Raw genomic sequence first — 18,771 nt, forward strand, 5'->3', positions numbered from 1 at the left:
TTAAAAAAAACTAAGGAATCAGTAATATGAAAAGGCAACCAAGAGTTAAACAGTTTAAATAAAAAGAAAAGAAAAAGTCACCGCTCACCTCAACATCACAAGCTCTGTCGTTGCCCAGCCCGCGGCAGCGACCGTGATCTGATGCTCTCCTTTCCCAGCATTACGAGACCAGATGGAGACCCAGCAGGTCAGCCAGGTCCACCGTGGACTTCATGAACTCCTCAGAAACAAATAAACATGGCTCTATACCTAGACAAGAACCTCTTTCAGATCTGCACCACTTAACAATTTATGGATTAAAGCAGAGGTTCCCAAACTGTGGGGTGCGGCCCCTTGGGGGGCGCTGTGCCATTGCAGGGAAGCCGTCCGGATGAAAAAAAAACAAAACATGAATGTTGTATGCGCTGGGTTTTTACCTTAGAATGACCAACTCTCTGTTATTCCTATGTCAATTTAATATAGTAGGGGCTTCTACACTTCCCATATCTGTGTGCTGTCACTTTACTTATATAAGGTATATTAACTTTAGACATTATATAAGTATTATTAACCACTTATATTCTGTATAATTTCTTTGTATAATCTGTTAATGACTTATTTTAATTGAAATGCGTCATTTGGATCATTATTAAACTTTAAGACTAAAAAAATGAAATCCTCCATTCAAATACTGTACGTAATAAGGCCTGTGCGTCACCTGAGGCTGATTGGCTCAGCTGGTCATTGGTGACGTAATCCTCGGATTTCAAACTCAAAGCCCGAATCACACGTCACAGAGTGACGTCAATGACCGCCTGATGCAGAGTCCTTGAATGTAAGCCTTCTGCGATCATTTGGTCACTAATCATTTTCTTGGATCGCTTGTAAGCGCCATTAAGGATAGGTTATCCTTCCTTAATTTATGAGCATCACGATGCGGTATGAAAAGAGAATTTTTAGTCCGGGTCTTTATTTAAAGGCCTGTATGAAAAGGAGGATGTGTGGCTCTGATTGGCTCAGAGTCCAATCAGAGGCTGGTTTTAAACGGGCTGGTCTCTATTTCGGCTCGTTCGATGGTGACAAGCTCGTATCGTTTCTGCTCCGCTGGCGGGCAAAAGCAAGGAGGAGGCAGATGAATGTTTTAAGAAATTTATTCCTCATTTGAACAAGTATCACTTCCACCTCTTGGAGTCAATAAAGAGCTCGTTACTGCTGGTGTTAGTCAGCTTTAATGAAATCTTCTTAACATACTCCACTTTGTTGCCACTGACATAACACCACCGTCGAACTAAAAATACAACATAAACATAAATGAATACAATGACATAAACAAATGATACATGACATATAAACATAACTCGCTGGCTGACCGTTCTTTTGAGGTAGAAATGAGCAACAACAACAAAAAAAAGAATTCTTAAACTTAAATTACTTTACACAACTAGTTACTAAAGTCATGCCTTCATGTCATGTGCTTCTTCTTTCTTTTGGTGCCTCAGCGAACATTCTGGATTTCACTTCCTACTTTAGCTTTCCAAAATAAAAGTCACAATAACATAAAATGTGCCTAATACAAAATAAAACATATAAACTAAAAGTATGGCAGTAAAAACAAGTACAACGAACAGCTGGTTTCCCTAAAACCAATACACTGCACTCCCCACAACCATAGACATAATATATCATTATATTAAGTCTATGCCCACAACAACCGGAAACTTTTCTCGCTCTTCTTCCTCCCTGCGCCTACATGTTGCTCTCTGCTGCCCCCTAGGGAAGAGGGGCAGCAGAGAGACTGGGCCTGTAAGAGCAGGTTTTGTTTTTACTGACGGCAATCTGAGTCATGTGACTAAACCTTTAATAGTCACATAACATGTGAAATAGAAATATGATGTAGATATATAGCAATAGATATCTATATCTTCAATACAGTATTTATATATGGTCTTTGAATGCAGGTCATCTGTGATAATTGAGCCACTTTGTCTTTTTGTTGCCTTGTCAATATTTGTAAAAACAAAAAAGAAAATATTCTAGATGTCATGACACAGAAACTAATGCCTGTTTCAAAGCAGAATGTTCCACAACAGGAGGACATTGATAAGTGGCCATACCTGCAAAGCATCAAGCTCCACAACATAGATGCTGATGTAGATCTGCTCATTGGCACAAATGCATTTAAAGTAATGGAGCCATGGGAGCTGATCAACAGTCAGGATGAAGGCCCATATGCAGTTTGGACCCGAGTTGGATGGATCATCAATGGTCCACTCTGGAGTAAAAGGAACAAAACAGGCTGCCATTCTTTCACTGCAAACAGGATTTCAGTTAAACATCTGGAAACAATGTTGATTGAACAATACAATCATGATTTCAATGAAAAAACATCTCAAGAACAGATTGAAATGTCCAAAGAGGATGTCAAATTTATGAATATAATGAACAATTCAGCACAATTAAAAAATGAACATTATTGCATTGATTTGCCTTTTAAGGCTGAAAATTCAACCTTGCCTGTAAAGTGTTGTGTTGCAGAGCGTCTTCCAAGCCTGAAAGGAAAGTTTTCAAAGAACTGGATCACCGTCCTAAAGAACATCTGTGATGAGGCAGAGGGCAAGAACATCAACCTGGGAAAAGATGTTACCAGCTTGTCTTCCCAGCTTCAAAATGAACAGGAGTTGCTGGTCGAAAAGAAGATTCGCCAGAACCAGCAGATCTGTACAAATCTAGGTCAAGCAGAAGATGACAAGAACAGACTGCAGGAGCATTTGGACAAAGAAGAGGATGCCCGTCTAAAGCTTCAGATAGAGAAGGTGAACGGTGAAGGAAAGATGGCGCTAGAAGACAACCAGCTGCATAAACTTGGTCCAGTGGCTGGTAATGGAGTCCTCAGAGTGGGCGGACATCTTGGAGGAGCTGCTGTGCCACCTGGGGCTGGACATCCAGTTGTCCTGTATAAAGCCATACATGTAGCAATATTGATTCTGTGTTTCATTTACCGTCTGCTTGGTCCAACAGAAAGAAATCACATGTTGTCCAGACTGTGTCAGAGATGCTGGATAATCAGTGCAAACTCTGCTGCCAAAAGGATCCTGTTTGACTGTGTCACCTGCAGAAGAAATGGAGGAAAACTTCTGGAACAAACGATGACTGGGGAAAAGGTACCACCAGACAAATCTCCATTCACAGATGTTGGAGTTGATGGTGGTGTTCATTTGAAAGTGGTTCATGTTCTGGATGCCACTTATGTAATCAGAAGATTCATCAGCAGGAGTGGTCCAGTTTCTTCCATCAGGTCAAAGGATGAAACACTGTAAACAGTTTTCTGTGAAGCTGAAGCCATTCTGAATGAAAGACCCATCATTTCTGTCTCTGATCCAAATCACATCCTGATGAACAAACCTGTTCTGCCACAAGATGGATCTGAGTATCTCCCCTCAATGCAGGAAAAGCAAAAGTGGATGAGACGGAGAAGAAACGTCTCTCCTGGAGACATCGTCTTCACTGCAGATGCTACAGCAGCCAGAAGATGTTGGCAGGTGGAGAGAGTCCTGGCAGTCAAAGCTGATACACAAGGCCTGGTTCATCATTAAGAAAATGAAGAACCAGAAGAATTATTTGTCTTTGCATTAATATAGTTTGAGGTTGTTGTTAAAATAGCTCCTTTAGTGAAAGATGTAATTGTGATTTTTAATGCACAATTAGGGGCTGGAGTGTAGGAGCCATTTTCCCCTTTTTTCTTTTGGTTAAATCTTAGAATTTAAATTGTTTTATTCTTATTGTTTATTTCCTAGTTGATTTATCATTAGAATTTTTGTTTAATTTGCCGTTTAGAATAAGTTCTTTGATTAGGAATTCACTTAATTAGTTAATTAATTTCAGGTTGGGATGTGGGTATTTCACGGTATAAATAGGTGGGTCTTAGGTAGCATATTATGCACGTGGGTGGTCATAAGGTTATTTACCAGCTTACAGAATCAGACAATAAAGCACATCGGTCTTTACTGTCAGTCAGATATCAGGCGCAGGAATAGGAGCAGAAGCCTGTAACCTTTTGCCTGATCTAAAAACAATAAAACCAAAGAACTATATTTTGACTTTTGATCCTTTTTTGCTGCGTAAACCAGAATCCACGGTGCATCAGGTGACTATTTGAGTTTGATTCACCTTTTCTTTAGATCACCATCGAGTTTTGAGTTTTTGATTTTGAATTTAAGTTTAGAGACAAATGGTCACTACAATATCATTATATTAAGTCTATGCCCACAACAACCGGAAACTTTTCTCGCTCTTCTTCCTCCCTGCGCCTACATGTTGCTCTCTGCTGCCCCCTAGGGAAGAGAGGGGCAGCAGAGAAAGACTGGGCCTGTAAGAGCAGGTTTTTGTTTTTACTGACGGCAATCTGAGTCATGGATAACCTTTAATAGTCACATAACATGTGAAATAGAAATATGATGTAGATATATAGCAATAGATATCTATATCTTCAATACAGTATTTATATATGGTCTTTGAATGCAGGTCATCTGTGATAATTGAGCCACTTTGTCTTTTTGTTGCCTTGTCAATATTTGTAAAAACAAAAAAGAAAAAATTCTATTAGTTTATTAAATGTATAACTATTTACTCATATAATGTATAATCTTTAATGACTTAGTTTAATTGAGGTGCTTTGAAAATTATTAAACTTTAAGACTTAAAAATGAAAAAACACACTCAAATACTGTAGGTAATAAGGCCTGTGCGTCACCTGAGGCTGATTGGCTCAGCTGGTCATTGATGACGGGATCCTCGTATTTCAAACTCAAACCCCGTATCACACGTCACAGATAGACGTCAATGACCGCCTGATGCAAAGTCCTTGAATGTAAGCCTTCTGCGATCATTTGGTCACTAATCATTTTCTTTGTCTTGCAGGTAAATACTTGTTAAAAAAAAAAACAAACAAAAAAAAGCCATTAAAGATAGGTTATGCTTTGTTAATGGTCGAGCATCACAATGCAGGATGAAAAGAGAATTTTAGTCCAGGTCTTTATTTAAAGTCCTGCATGAAAAGGAGATGTGTGCAATACATATAAATATACTAATATAATGTATATTAACTTTAGACATTATATAAGTATTATTAACCACTTATATCGTGTATAATTTCTTTGTATAATCTGTTAATGACTTATTTTAATTGAAATGCGTCATTTGGATCATTATTAAACTTTAAGACTAAAAAATGAAATCCTCCATTCAAATACTGTACGTAATAAGGCCTGTGCGTCACCTGAGGCTGATTGGCTCAGCTGGTCATTGGTGACGTAATCCTCGGATTTCAAACTCAAAGCCCGAATCACACGTCACAGAGTGACGTCAATGACCGCCTGATGCAGAGTCCTTGAATGTAAGCCTTCTGCGATCATTTGGTCACTAATCATTTTCTTGGATCGCTTGTAAATGCTTGTAAGCGCCATTAAGGATAGGTTATCCTTCCTTAATTTATGAGCATCACGATGCGGTATGAAAAGAGAATTTTTAGTCCGGGTCTTTATTTAAAGGCCTGTATGAAAAGGAGGATGTGTGGCTCTGATTGGCTCAGCTGGTCACTGTATTTACTGACGGCAATCTGTATCATGTGACTATATTGAATATATGATATATAGATATATAATGTCATGTCATGAATCTATATGACATAAATGTGATATATTAGATATTGATATGTAGAAATAGATATTTAAATCTACATCACAGACTTTTGACAGTCTTTTTAATTTAGAGCTTCTGTGATAATTTGGTACCTTTGTCTTTCATTTGTTGTGTCAATATTTGTAAAAACAAAAACCCAAATATTTGAACAGCTTATAAAATGTGTCATTATATTACAAAAAAAATGTAATTAGTCCAGGTCTTTATTTAAAGGCCTTCGACTCTTTCAGATGGACTTTTGTGCTTTTTGTTTTAAATAATGTTTCTTTGGTTTCTTGAGAAGCATTTGCCTTTAAAACTAAGTAAAAAATATCACTAATAGTGTGAGTCATGGGCTGCACAGTGGCGCAGTAGGTAGCATTGTCGCCTTGCAGCAAGAAGGTTTTGTGTTTGATTCCCGGCCCGGGGTCTTTCTGCATGGAGTTTGCATGTTTTCCCTGTGCATGGTGGGTTCTCTCTGGGTACTCCTGCTTCCTCCCACAGTCCAAAAAGGTTAATTGGTTTCTCTAAATTGTCCCTAGGTGTGTGTACATGGTCGGTTTCCTGTCTGTCTCTGTGTTGCCCTGCGACAGACTGGCAACCTGTCCAGGGTGACCCCGCCTCTCGCCCGTAATGCTAGCTGGAGATAGGCACCAGCAACCCTCCCGACCCCACTAGGGACAAGGGTGTTAGAAAATGGATGGATGGGTCAGTCTACAGTCTAAATTTATTTTTGTCTGATGGTTATGACAAGTTCTGGGTCAGGTACATTAAAAATATAATTTCAAAAAAATGTTGCAACTGAGAACCTGCACCTTAGCATGTTTACATTTTCAAAACATTATTTGTCATGTTTGAGTACAAAAGCTTGAGGAAGAATTATATTTTGGTTGAGGGGGGGATTTAGTCCCATTTTGTTCCACTTCTCAAGAATCATTGACGACATTTAATTTTCCTTGTGGATCAATAAAGTATTTTGAATTGAATTGGAATTTGAATTTTTTTTTCCAATCCAGGCTTCACAACAGAGAGAAGTTTTCCATTTGGAGATCCGAAACTGGCATAGTTAAGAATGAAAGCTGAAATATAAGGTCGCATCAGTTGCGCAAGTTTTAAAAATGACATTGTGTACTTAGACTGATTGGCCAGTAGGTGGCAGCATACGGAGTGTTAAACAAGACAACGCGATACTTGCAGCGCGTGCGTTCGTCAATGGAAGTCATGGAAACGACATTAGCGTTCTCAACCCTATAAATGACGCTGACCTTCTGAATTCTTCCCCTTTGCGACGGGACTTTTGAGAGAGACGCCTGAAGAAGCATTTGAAGCCTCGGAAGGATTGAGCTTGTCGAGAAGTCTGCTAGCAAAACTTTCTAAAGAAGCATTTGCTGAAATACGCACTTGCTGAAGAATCCTGTGATACAACAAACCTGCGAAAGACGGTTCCTGGCCAGAAGAAGCACCAGCAGGGAGATCGGCTGGAAGGTTAAAATCATTATTTTACTATTTTAAATAAACGAAAGAAAGTTATTACAAAGATATTAGTGACTTATTTTGTTTATTTTGTGTCTGTGTGTGTGTTTTAAAGAAATACTGACTGCTGTTGAAAATAAAGACAAGTAGCATTCTTTACTAGCATAGATTGTTCTTAACTAATGAGCCTTTTCTTAACTGAATTTCGCTGGAAATGTCATGAAAGTTCCAACTGTGGTGTAGTGATTTAAGAAATATGTGTATTTTACATAATTATAGTCAATTAGTTAAATTAATGTCAAATTTCTGTAATTAGCTTGTTTCTTGACCGTTATTTTTGAAAAATGCTGTGATAAACACTCAGTTTCCATGGATACGCTAAATGAAATACCTTAAATATTTAATACTATTTTAATGGTATTTACGTTATAAGAGCGTAGATTTTAATTGTTTAGTTTCATTATTTTTCAAGATAGGGACATGTTGATATATTTATTTTATTTTATTTTTTAGCATAGCTTGGAAACATGGGTGAATTGATTTGAAAAAAAACAACAACTAAATTTAATCTAAGAGTATCAGGTTTGATGACATTGGTGTCCAATTCTTTGACATTTTGATGACTTCTTTGAAATATATAGCTTAATAGTTCTCTTTGTCTTTGTGGGTTGAAACAAATTTGTGAGCTAATTTAAATTGTTTAGTGACTAAAGTGTTAGCATATTGGCATTTGTGGATAAATGTCTTGGATAATAACACTTATTAAAAATACTTTACTGGTTTGAAAAAACAGTCAGATTTCTGTCAATTCTTGGCCTTTATTATTTTATTTTTTTGAAAAATGCCCTGACAAACATACTTGGTTTCCATGGTAATCACATTAGATGTGATGATTTATTAGGACACTTGAGGACACTTAACATAACATTTCCATTCATGCAGCCTTCACACACTGATGATAATAAGCTAATGGACTGTAGCCACAGATTTGTATCATGTCAGCAATAAACTCCAGCTAAAGGTGGGAGAAGTGTCTTGCTCAAGGACGAAACGACAGAGGCGGCCATTGCAGGGCAAACGCCTACCACTGTTGCCCCAGTAATAAGCATTATAAGTCTGTGTGTACGTTAATGACTGACCATTAATAGGTAATGAAGTGTGTATAGTCGTAGTGATCATAAATCAAAGCTGATTTTCACATAGAAAATAACAATTTCTTTGTGAAAATCAGCATTGATGACTTTGGAGTCCAATTCTTGGTAAACTGGATACGTTGGTGACATTATTTTAAATGACTACAATAAAAATTAAGAAACACTTGCAGACATGTGCCTTCTCCTATCTATTGATCAACTTTAATATGTGTGTTTAGTTTTCCTACATGGGTGAACTGATTTTAAAAGAAAAACATCTTTACAGAACAATCAATGTGTGCCTGTTGATGTCACAAAGTAACTAAATTATTTAGTTTATTTTATGTACTTAAGACCAGAAAAACAATGTTTTCTCCATTGCATTTTAGTGACATATCACTAAAATGATGTTAACAGTGAACATTAAAATTCATTAGAAAAACAATGATCTCGGTTTCAGTTGTGATTCATTTGTTAGTTAAAGTTTTACACTGCTTATGTGGTTTAAAAAGTTATTTCTGGTTTTAGAAGATCTGTTTGTTTATTCAGATCTTTGGAATAAGAAGTCAGAGCCTGGTGCAGGTTTCAGAAAATGCCTCAAAAACACATTTGGTTTATTATTTTAATTATTTTGTCTGGCTTATCTCCAGACAAAATACAACGGCCATTTTAACACTGGACATGGATTCTAAACCAAATAAACAGTTTCATTTTCTGTAGGAGCTCCTGGAAACGGAGGAAAGGCCACTTATGTTGGCCTGTTTATTTAAAAGGTGTACATCTATAAAACTTTTAATTTTATAGGTGTACATTTCTGCTGTTGGCTATATGTGGGAGTATGAAGGCAGTACTGATGGGGTGTCAGAGTAGCTGTGGCTGTGATTGTGAAAAATTGTGGAGCTCAAACGAATTTAGCTTGATTAGCTACAATTAAGATTTTGGTAATTTACAAATGCTATTGGAATATATATATTTTAAACTTTGATACTTTTAAAGTGTTAAAGTTGTGTAAGCAGTGACTTAAGTAAAATAGTAATGAATGGATCACGTATCGTATCCCTGGCTATTATTAAGAATGATCAAATGTACCTGTAGCATCAAAGATTTGTGAGGATGGTTGTTATAGAAGGTTAAACTGAGTAACTTGATGCAGGGCTTTATTTTATTCACACTAATGGCACTAATGGTGTTTCATTAGCTATTAAAAGTCCTAAACGCAGTGTATAGCTCTTTATTTGTGTTTCCAAATGTTTAAGAGTTTATGGCTAGGGATGAATTACCAATAAGTCTAAATTTGATTTGTTGTATTTAATAATTGATTGGTACCAAGATGAAGCTGCAAGTTTGTTTGTCTGAGTGTTGATGGTCTATAGATGTTTGATCCTTGAGTTTTAGAGTGTGTTCTGGTTTTTATGTGAATTGTGTTTTTTGCTGTTTTTTGTGACTAAAGACAAGCTTTATTTATTTTATCTCTTAATTCCCGTTCTTCTTGTATAATCACATCTGGCGTTGCAATAATATTGTTAATGAAATATATTCAAGAAAAACAAACACATTCACAAACCTGGGTTATTGTACTGTTGGTATTTCAGTGTTCCCTCTAAACATTGCTTTGGACTTTTGTGAAGGCCAAGATACTGAATTATAGCTGTTTCTGCTTTGTTTTTCCTTTACAGCCCACACCATGGCGCTTCCAGGAGATGGATCCCCAACGTTGGAGGGACATCCAGACAACGGTAAGGAACACGGTAAGGTGTGGTTAAATGAAGCCGACGTGGTTTCTGAAGACCATGGAGAGGAGTTGAGGTATAGTTCAGCTCTGCAGTCTGTGGACTGTTCTACCAGCTCCATTGGAGACGAGGTCGGTAATGAAGACCAGGATGACTTGTGTCCAGAGAAGTCCAGACCTATCGGTACCCTGCAACATCATCAGGTAGGTTGGAAGAGAAGGAGGCTTCTTTGACTTCCAGACGCGCCAGAAGAATAACAAATATGGTGTATGCTGCGAAGGAGGAAGACCCACCGTCAAAGCTTAGTTTTGGTACCGTGCTTCCTTCCAGCTTTAATTTCACATCTGGACTTGACAAACAGGAGAGCCAATTTTGCGTCCAGAGGACTCCAGACCAGTCTGTATCTCGCAACACCCTCTGGAGGCTGGAAAATTTAGTGGCTTCTTTGACTTTGGTCGCACCAGGAGAGCTACAAAGAAGGTGGAAGCTGCAAAGGCGGACGACCCAAAGCCTTGTCAGCAGGTAGGTCTGAAAGAAGACGCGGCTCATGTGACATCTGTGACTGGCATAAACGGAAAGAGGACAAAGGACAGTGATGCTGAAGAGCAGCCCCCAGCCAAGAGGATCAGGGAGAACCAAGCTGATGATGAGCTCCCCTCCAAGAGGACCAGGGACACTGTTGCTAAAGAGGAGCCCCCTGCCAAGAGGACCAAGATTGGTCTTCCTCCAAGTGGTGATCTCTTTTCAGCTTTTCGGGGACGTCCTCTTGCTGAAAAGAACCTCCGTGCCAAGAGGACCAGGGACAGTGTCGCTAAAGAGGAGCCCCCTGCCAAGAGGACCAGGGACAGTGTTGCTAACATGTTGAAATCGTCTAAGGATGCTGGACTGTCACCCCCGTCCTCAGTCCCTCACCATTGACGCACTGTGAAGATCCCATTTTGTCACCCCGTGTTTTCAGACCCCCACCAAGGATGCCATGTGACATGGAAGAGGAACCAAAACCTTCAACATCTAGTGGAATTACAGCAGGAGAGAGTTCCAGACACGTGTTGTTTAGACCTCGCTACGTCCTGTCAAGTGACTCTGAGTAGATTGGAATCCTTTAAATCTGAAGACCTATTTGGGAAGTCACATAAGAACATCATCATTTCTCTTTGGTCTCTTTGGTTCTTTATTAAAGCCAATGGGTTTCTAGCAAGCCAGAGGAAGCCTTAGGTAGCTCCTTGCACCGGGGCTTTTCTTCATCCTGCTGCTAGATTTAGTATTTTAGATGGTAAAGTTCTGGCAGGACTGAGGAAGCCTTAGGTAGCTCCTTGCGCCGGGGTTTTCTTCATCTTTGCGTTTTCCTCTCTACTCCCCCGTGTTTCAGGTGTAACAGTGGTGCTTCGCTACACAGTGCTCTCCTGTATAGTAAATTATTCTTTCCTGTTCCTCTACTAATCCACTCTCCAAGTTTTTAATGTTTCAGGTTGTAGCTGCTCATCGCTGGATCCTTTCGTCGTTGTCCATGTGGTTCCTGCCTTCTGGATCTCTTGTCTTTCACGCTGCTTGTAAGTTTTGCATTCCACTTTCACATGATGCTGCTTCCCTCCTGCTGGTGGCAGATAGATCTCTGATTCTCTGATCATCCTAGGTTGGATCTCATCAGCCTGTAAACCTCCTCATTCAACACCACCAGTCAGATGGAGGAAGATAAGAGAACCCAGTTGAAAAAAATGTAAGGACATGCAGTTTCAATCAACAAAAAAGTTCAGCATTCAAATCTATTTCCTATTTCTGCTGTACTTTCTCCTCACTGACACTTTTGTTTTGTGTGATTTGTTTTTATTGAGTCCTTTCATAACATTAGAGCTTTGATGAGCTTTGTGCTGATGGAAGGAGGATCAGGAATAGAGCAGAGGACCTGCTGATCTACTGGTTCTAGTAGATTTTAGAAATGGTGAGGACATGACTATGAATTGATCAGAACGTCTGATTCAGTTATCTCTTATTTAGACTGAAGTGAAGGAATGTGTGTCTGATCATGTGTTGATTCTCCAGCATCAGTGAGACGAGACAACAGCACTGGACCAATCAGGAGAGAGAAGACACAGAGGACTGAGGGGACACAGAAAACCCTGCTGAAAGTCCATTGAAGAAGATTCCTGAGTACACAGGGGACAGCTGAGGACACAGAATAAAGAGACAGATCATGTGAAGTAGGTCCTTCAATAACAAAACAAGCATTACCATAAAATCTTATGTTGAAATTTCACCTGTTTATCAGTCAGACGTTGAATATTAAATAATTTTAGAAACATTGGTTGGTTTCTGACCCCAGATTCAGAGTCTGCAGATCAATAATGTGTCTGATCATCCCAGGTTGGATCTCCTCAGCCTGTAAACCTCCACCTTCAACACCACCAGTAAGGTGGAGGTAGATAAGAGAACCCAGTTGACGAAAAAAGTAAGAAAACTTATTTTTACCCGGCTAACAATTTTAAATATGGATGAAATTGAAATCAAATGTTCAAACTTTTTCTTTTTCTCGTTAGATGTATATTGTTTTTTTAACTTTGTTGTCTTTTCTCTTTATTTCATTTCTCTGTCAACTCATGTCACATGACCTGAGTTGACCAACAATAAAGAAGAAGACCTGCTGCAGCTGCTGATCCATTGGTGTAACAGATTGTGGAAAAGGTGAGGAGATGATGACTTGATCAGAAAGTCTCTTTCAATTATGTTATTTATACAGAGATTAAGGAACGTGTGTCTGATCATGTGTTGATTCTCCAGCATCATCAGCAGCACTGGACCAATCAGGAGAGAGAAAATCTCGTCTGCTTCCTCAAGTGGGCCACCAGAGTCTCTCCAGGACCTTCATGATGTGGGTTGTCAGGGCAACTGATCTACAGTCGTTGATGACTGATGGGTGACTTTTCTTCGGTACCGGAACCAGGCATGATGTCTTCCACAACAACAGAACCTCCTCTTGGGTTGAAGAGACGCTGCCGAATCCCACAGAGGGACTCTGGGACTGACACCATCTGGACCTGCAGCCTTGTTCCGGTTCAGCCTCTCCAGCTGCCTCTTCACTGCTAGACACAGACAAGTTGGAGATGGAGGCAGCAGCGTCTCCTGATTTGGTTGAAGACAAACTGGTGGAAGCAGAAGAGTCCATGACTGAGGTGGAAGATGGAACATCTGCGGTTTGACAGGAAAGCTGTGGGACAGAGGAGGATCAGATATCAGTTTGGATGGAGACAGGAAAGGATGATGAGGAGCTTGTTCCTGGACTGAACCTGTTGAAGAATGTGTTCAGCTCATTTACTCTGTCCAGAAAATAATATTGTTAAAAGAAAACGTCATGGTAGCATGTTTTTATGTAACAATGAGTGTGTAATGTTTGGAATGAAGAAGATATGCTGCATAATCTGATGTCATTACAAAAGAGTATTGTGACTCAGTGCAAAAACACATTTTGTTGGTTTCTGAAGAGTAAAAATTGAACAAATGTATAGATGAAGTTTATATTTCACAGTCATCACAATGCTAAAGAAAAGTCTCACAACAGTGAAAATCACTGTGTTTATTTACAAGACAGGAAGTGGATGGAAGATATTTAAAAAATTTATTATATTTCTCCGTGTCATAGGTTATTTCTATGTATTAAGATGTAATGGTGAATTTTTGGACTTATTGTTTTCTTTTTATACTTGTGTGTAACTTTCACTTGATTTGTAAAAACACGGAAACTAATTAAGCTGATCATTGAGTAAAATAACATTGAGTTGTAAGCAAATTTAATAAAAACTTTTTTCCCATCACTGCTTTGGTTTTATTCAGACATCAGATTTGGATCATTTGATATTTTAAATGTCTGCTGTAGAGCAGCGGAACAATCATTTGATTGGTTTTTTATGCTATTTAAACTCATTGGCGTGAAGCCTGGTACAAACAAGTTATATGGCGTTAAGTCATATAAAAACAAAAGAAAACATTCAAGTTTGATCTTTTATGTTTCAAAAATAGCCTTGGTATTTACAGTCCACATAAAATACACAATCTCTCCTCACACTCCTACTGTTACCACTGAGTCTGAAGGATCAGATCAAGCTGATCTAAACAGACTTTGTCCTGGGAGGAACTAAAAAGACACGGAGAACTGAATGAAAAAAGATACAGGACAAACAAAGCACATGGGAAATCTGGGTGTGAAGAGAATAGTGGACAAACAGATGAGTGAACACTGGCCAGAAATAAAAGACTAAAACATATTTACAAAAGAACAAAAAAAAATCTTGGTGTTTATTTACACCATAAAAAAGAAGAGAGCCATTGAACAAAAATATCAAGAATTAAAATGGCCAAGACACATTTAGCCTGTGGTAAAAATGTATTGATTGAGTCATGTTTGTGATATCTGACATATATATGATATCTGGGGAGGTATTGTGGGTCAGATCTTTCACTGTCACTGGCATTTTTTCTTGAACCAAAAAGCTAAATAGATTTGCTTAAATAACAGGAGAACTTGAGCAAATCATCTTTCTGAACAGAATGAACACATTATAGTTCCGATCCTTAAATTAGAGAAGCCGATGACGTCACCACAGGGCTGCCATTCAGAGCGCTACACAAGAAAAGAAAGAGGCTCTACCCTCTGCCCTCCCTCTGCAGATCATGAGACCAGGAGAGACACCAGAGACAGAAACTACGTCCAGACGGAGCGGGTACCTGCAGCCTGTAAGCCAGTGGTCCCCAAAGTCGGTCCTGGAGGGCTGGCATCCTGCATGTTTTGGTTCTCTCCCTGCTGGTAGTAACAACCTTTTCAGCATGTCAATGTTCTTCTTAGGCCTCTGATGAGCCATTATTTGATCCAGGTGCGCTAAACCAGAGAGAGGCCTAAAACATGCTGGATGCCGGTACTCGAGGATTGACTTTGGGGACCACTGCTGTAAGCTGTCGCCTCCCTCAGTCCTCATGTCTTCGCCGATGTACGTTGAGTACGGAGGCCTTTTCCTGCCTCCTGTGGTCCACAATGCAGAGAGCCTGGAGTTTGCCCAAAGTTTTTCAGTGGAAGTCTCTGATGTGTTTGGGGTGACACATCCCAAGTCAGGTAGAGTAAACCAGTTGTTGTATCTTCCCATAGTTTAAATGCTGAAATCTTAGGTGTAGTCAATATTCCACCCTACATAAATGTCACTGATGAAGTGATATGCCACATCAGAGTTAGAGTAGCTTTTATGTTTGTTGTTCCTATCAGACTGATGACATGCTAATGCTCAGAAAACATAATTCCATTCTACCAATGAAGTTTCACAAAACTTTTAATCATTTTGATTTTAGTCTTTCTTCAGTTTTCCTAAACGTTAAACCTAATATTTTTAATGATGATGTATTTGGTTCCCAACCATCTGCAATGCTGATATTTTCAATATGAGACTTAATCTATGAAAAAGGCTTTGTACACATAGAAGCTGTGTCCGAATTCAGGGTCTACAACATCCTTCGAAGGATGGATTTGTAGGCCGATTACGTCATAGGGTGGCGACAAGGCCTGTCGGAATTCAAAGACTCCTTCAAATGTGTCCTTCTTTTCCCCAGATTTGAAGGATGGGTCCGGTGTAGCCTTCACGTCTCACCATATCCCATAATTCATTGCGGGTCCAAACTGGGCGATCAGGCAGAACGTCAATGGCGGTGAAGAACGACAAATTATTTTGATATATTACACTTGAAATGATGGCAAAAAATGGCAGCAGCACAGTAACAGGCAGCCTGAAGGTCATAGGGAGGTCATATGTGGTGAACATCCACACAACAGCTGCCAGGGCGATGTAATGGACCTACGCACACAAACACACACTATAATTCAGGTACACAACGTGTACCTGAATTTAAATGTGTGGAAAAAAATCACTCAATCATTAAAAAAACTAAGGAATCAGTAATATGAAAAGGCAACCAAGAGTTAAACAGTTTAAATAAAAAGAAAAGAAAAAGTCACCGCTCACCTCAACATCACAAGCTCTGTCGTTGCCCAGCCCGCGGCAGCGACCGTGATCTGATGCTCTCCTTTCCCAGCATTACGAGACCAGATGGAGACCCAGCAGGTCAGCCAGGTCCACCGTGGACTTCATGAACTCCTCAGAAACAAATAAACATGGCTCTATACCTAGACAAGAACCTCTTTCAGATCTGCACCACTTAACAATTTTGGGATTAAAGCAGAGGTTCCCAAACTGTGGGGTGCGGCCCCTTGGGGGGGGCGCTGTGCCATTGCAGGGAAGCCGTCCGGATGAAAAAAAAACAAAACATGAATGTTGTATGCGCTGGGTTTTTACCTTAGAATGACCAACTCTCTGTTATTCCTATGTCAATTTAATATAGTAGGGGCTTCTACACTTCCCATATCTGTGTGCTGTCACTTTACTTATATAAGGTATATTAACTTTAGACATTATATAAGTATTATTAACCACTTATATTCTGTATAATTTCTTTGTATAATCTGTTAATGACTTATTTTAATTGAAATGCGTCATTTGGATCATTATTAAACTTTAAGACTAAAAAAATGAAATCCTCCATTCAAATACTGTACGTAATAAGGCCTGTGCGTCACCTGAGGCTGATTGGCTCAGCTGGTCATTGGTGACGTAATCCTCGGATTTCAAACTCAAAGCCCGAATCACACGTCACAGAGTGACGTCAATGACCGCCTGATGCAGAGTCCTTGAATGTAAGCCTTCTGCGATCATTTGGTCACTAATCATTTTCTTGGATCGCTTGTAAATGCTTGTAAGCGCCATTAAGGATAGGTTATCCTTCCTTAATTTATGAGCATCACGATGCGGTATGAAAAGAGAATTTTTAGTCCGGGTCTTTTTTTAAAGGCCTGTATGAAAAGGAGGATGTGTGGCTCTGATTGGCTCAGAGTCCAATCAGAGGCTGGTTTTAAACGGGCTGGTCTCTATTTCGGCTCGTTCGATGGTGACAAGCTCGTATCGTTTCTGCTCCGCTGGCGGGCAAAAGCAAGGAGGAGGCAGATGAATGTTTTAAGAAATTTATTCCTCATTTGAACAAGTATCACTTCCACCTCTTGGAGTCAATAAAGAGCTCGTTACTGCTGGTGTTAGTCAGCTTTAATGAAATCTTCTTAACATACTCCACTTTGTTGCCACTGACATAACACCACCGTCGAACTAAAAATACAACATAAACATAAATGAATACAATGACATAAACAAATGATACATGACATATAAACATAACTCGCTGGCTGACCGTTCTTTTGAGGTAGAAATGAGCAACAACAACAAAAAAAAGAATTCTTAAACTTAAATTACTTTACACAACTAGTTACTAAAGTCATGCCTTCATGTCATGTGCTTCTTCTTTCTTTTGGTGCCTCAGCGAACATTCTGGATTTCACTTCCTACTTTAGCTTTCCAAAATAAAAGTCACAATAACATAAAATGTGCCTAATACAAAATAAAACATATAAACTAAAAGTATGGCAGTAAAAACAAGTACAACGAACAGCTGGTTTCCCTAAAACCAATACACTGCACTCCCCACAACCATAGACATAATATATCATTATATTAAGTCTATGCCCACAACAACCGGAAACTTTTCTCGCTCTTCTTCCTCCCTGCGCCTACATGTTGCTCTCTGCTGCCCCCTAGGGAAGAGGGGGCAGCAGAGAGACTGGGCCTGTAAGAGCAGGTTTTTGTTTTTACTGACGGCAATCTGAGTCATGTGTCTAAACCTTTAAAGTCACATGACATGTGAAATAGAAATATGATGTAGATATATAGCAATAGATATCTATATCTTCAATACAGTATTTATATATGGTCTTTGAATGCAGGTCATCTGTGATAATTGAGCCACTTTGTCTTTTTGTTGCCTTGTCAATATTTGTAAAAACAAAAAAGAAAATATTCTAGATGTCATGACACAGAAACTAATGCCTGTTTCAAAGCAGAATGTTCCACAACAGGAGGACATTGATAAGTGGCCATACCTGCAAAGCATCAAGCTCCACAACATAGATGCTGATGTAGATCTGCTCATTGGCACAAATGCATTTAAAGTAATGGAGCCATGGGAGCTGATCAACAGTCAGGATGAAGGCCCATATGCAGTTTGGACCCGAGTTGGATGGATCATCAATGGTCCACTCTGGAGTAAAAGGAACAAAACAGGCTGCCATTCTTTCACTGCAAACAGGATTTCAGTTAAACATCTGGAAACAATGTTGATTGAACAATACAATCATGATTTCAATGAAAAAACATCTCAAGAACAGATTGAAATGTCCAAAGAGGATGTCAAATTTATGAATATAATGAACAATTCAGCACAATTAAAAAATGAACATTATTGCATTGATTTGCCTTTTAAGGCTGAAAATTCAACCTTGCCTGTAAAGTGTTGTGTTGCAGAGCGTCTTCCAAGCCTGAAAGGAAAGTTTTCAAAGAACTGGATCACCGTCCTAAAGAACATCTGTGATGAGGCAGAGGGCAAGAACATCAACCTGGGAAAAGATGTTACCAGCTTGTCTTCCCAGCTTCAAAATGAACAGGAGTTGCTGGTCGAAAAGAAGATTCGCCAGAACCAGCAGATCTGTACAAATCTAGGTCAAGCAGAAGATGACAAGAACAGACTGCAGGAGCATTTGGAGAAAGAAGAGGATGCCCGTCTAAAGCTTCAGATAGAGAAGGTGAACGGTGAAGGAAAGATGGCGCTAGAAGACAACCAGCTGCATAAACTTGGTCCAGTGGCTGGTA

General features: G+C 39.3%; 3 long non-coding RNA genes across 4 annotated transcripts; 1 reads left to right on the top strand and 2 right to left on the bottom strand.

Annotated features, from left to right (window-relative positions):
- Nucleotides 1-1,114: 1,114 nt before the first annotated feature.
- On the bottom strand, nucleotides 1,115-1,635 carry LOC145554151 (uncharacterized). Its single transcript, XR_014090197.1, has 2 exons — nucleotides 1,350-1,635; nucleotides 1,115-1,267 (listed from the first exon to the last, which is right to left on the bottom strand). It is a non-coding gene; the product is annotated as an uncharacterized LOC145554151 (long non-coding RNA).
- Nucleotides 1,636-11,773: 10,138 nt separating this feature from the next.
- LOC145548839 (uncharacterized) lies at nucleotides 11,774-13,591 on the top strand. 2 transcript variants are annotated; one of them, XR_014084832.1, is made up of 5 exons: nucleotides 11,774-11,930; nucleotides 12,032-12,189; nucleotides 12,312-12,437; nucleotides 12,603-12,670; nucleotides 12,767-13,591. It is a non-coding gene; the product is annotated as an uncharacterized LOC145548839 (long non-coding RNA). The 2 variants fall into 2 exon arrangements; XR_014084830.1 differs by having other exon boundaries at nucleotides 12,353-12,437.
- A 2,987-nt stretch (nucleotides 13,592-16,578) lies between these two features.
- On the bottom strand, nucleotides 16,579-17,621 carry LOC145548845 (uncharacterized). Its single transcript, XR_014084835.1, has 2 exons — nucleotides 17,261-17,621; nucleotides 16,579-17,178 (listed from the first exon to the last, which is right to left on the bottom strand). It is a non-coding gene; the product is annotated as an uncharacterized LOC145548845 (long non-coding RNA).
- Nucleotides 17,622-18,771: the final 1,150 nt, after the last annotated feature.

Source organism: Poecilia reticulata, chromosome 2 (assembly GCF_904066995.2).
Source record: "Poecilia reticulata chromosome 2, P_reticulata-male-v2, whole genome shotgun sequence".
In the NCBI taxonomy this organism is placed as follows: domain Eukaryota; kingdom Metazoa; phylum Chordata; class Actinopteri; order Cyprinodontiformes; family Poeciliidae; genus Poecilia; species Poecilia reticulata.